Raw genomic sequence first — 2629 nt, 5'->3', positions numbered from 1 at the left:
CCATCTCTAATCAAAATAAGAACATCATTATATCAAATCAAAATCAAAACATCATTATACCAAAATCAGAACCAGTTACCAAATCAAAATAAGAACAACATTATATCAAATCAAAATCAGAACAACATTATACCAAAATCAAAACCAGTTACCAAATTAAAATCAGAACAGCGTTATACTAAATGAAAATCAGAACAACATTATACCAAAATCAGAAGCAGTTATTAGGAGAGGGCAGAAGCAGCGACGGCCAGGACAAGCAGCGACAGCGGGGAGAGGAGAGAAATGGCCCGGAGAAGCAGCAACAGCGCGGAGGGGGAGAAGCAGCAACGATTCTGACGCGGCTAGGAAAGCAGAGACACAGCTTCCTTCAATGGTGAGGGCTGGGTGAAGTTTGGCATTGTTTCGATGATGACTTTGATGATGATGAGTGGTGTGGGTTATGGTAGATTAGGGCTAGTAGATGGAGGGCAACTTGGCAAGTCTCTGCGTTTTGTTCGGAAGGAGTTTGTTTAAATATTTTTGAAGTGTTAAAAAATATTATGTTAAATTTTAGAGCGGGAATGAGACCAAAAATATATAATATTTGTTATAAATTTATTTTTCTTATAAATAATATTTGTTATATATTTATAACAATATTTTTTTAGTGTTCTACAAATTTAGTATTTATAAAAAAATTTGTTTAAATTTGTATGATTATTTATAATTATTTTTATATGTAATTTTTATTTTGTATAATTATTTAAATAATATTAGAAAATTATTGTTTGATAAAAAAAATTGTTGCAATGGTTATAAAATTGTTCTTTAAAATACTCAAAGAGAGCAATTTTATTTTGTTGGTATAACGTAATGCAAAATTAAACTTCAACGACAATACTGTAAAAACTGTTGTCTAAGACCATCTAATAAAACGGTTTAAAGTATAGCATTTTGACAACGATTTTTATGCATGTCTTTTGTACAATTATTTAAACAACATTAAAAAATCGTGGTTATAAAACCGTTCTTTAAAATAGTTAAAGAGAACGGTTTTAGTTTGTTGCTATAAAATAATAGGGTAAAGTATATTTTTTGTCCCTGAAGTTTGATAAAAGTTTTAAAAATATCCCAAAATTTTATTTTGTTTCAATTTTGTCCCAAAAATTTTCGATTTGCATCAAATATACATACCCTGATGGCTAATTTTTGAAAAAATTTGAGATCGATTCAACAATAATTTTATAAGAACAACCCCTCAACACAAGCAAATCAAGTATAATTTTTATGTATTATTGTTATATTGGTCCTAAGTTTTTTAAAAATTTAGCATTCGAGGATATATTTGATGCAAATAAAAAAATTTTGGGACAAAATTGAAACAAAATAGAACTTAGAGATATTTTTAAAACTTTTGTCAAACTTTAAAGACAAAAAATATGCTTTACCCAAAATAATAAAAAATTGAATTTCAATAACAACATTATAAAAGCTATTGTTTAAAAATATCTAAAAAAACAATTTTAAAACGTGCATCGTAAAATTTAGTATTGCTAAAGTCCATATATATTTATTGTAGCGTAAGTTTTTCTCTGCATAGTGTCTCAATTAATGTGTGATTTTAATTAACGATCATTAATTTGTTAATTAGTTCTTGTCGGCAAATAATTAAGCCATTTAAACTAGAAATCATATCATGCCATGGTTTCTATTTTTATAGTCATGTATTGCGTGTTGCATTGATTCATAAGGTTCAATATAATTCTTCATCATATCATATCATATCATATCTAAAGGAAAGAAAAAGATGCACAACTTAATAATTGTAAAACGGCTGTAAGCCATTGATGTGAACATATAAGCCAATTTTACTTTTTCCTGTGAATTAATTCGAACTTTTGTTATCTATTTCTTTATGTAACTTCATAAATGACAGTACTGTAAACCAGATCATTTCCCTCTTTGAGGCGAATAATATTTCAGACATTCAAAGCACCAAAGGGTGGTGTTTGGTGTGTATGGACATTATATGTGTTTATTGGCTTTTTTCATGGTAACAGAAAAATTAACATCGCTCATATATGCGTAAATTTTAATAGTAATTTAAGCTCCAATAAACACATTGTGGAAACTATTTAGATAGTTCAAATTTTACTTAAACAAGATATTATTATTATTATTATTATTATGCCGACTCAAAATATTGCTCTTAATAATAATGGAATGATATAGATCCAGAGGAAGGAGCCACAGATAACATTGCTAGAGAGGGATTAATCATATTTATATATATAGAGTACTGCATTGTTGTGTGGCTTTAAACAAAAGCTTTTCTACTTATCAAAAAAGACAAATCTCAAGTTTGTCCCCACACATAACATTGCATGTCCCACATGTGCTAAGTGCAGCTTCCTACTTATATATTGGAATCTGCTTCATTATTGGGATATAATGCTAGGGTGAGATGATTGATGAGGAGCATTCAGCCTTATTTAATTAACAATATATAAGACATTTATATTGCCTTTAATTTATACCAATAATATACAACTACTTAGCTAGGGTGACAAAAAACTTATTCTTCTTACACCAATCATTTTGAGTTTGAGCCGAGTAGGTTATTATATTGGAAAATTCATATACATCA

This window comes from Arachis ipaensis, chromosome B06, assembly GCF_000816755.2.
Source record: "Arachis ipaensis cultivar K30076 chromosome B06, Araip1.1, whole genome shotgun sequence".
NCBI lineage: Eukaryota > Viridiplantae > Streptophyta > Magnoliopsida > Fabales > Fabaceae > Arachis > Arachis ipaensis.
This window is presented reverse-complemented; position numbering follows the sequence as displayed.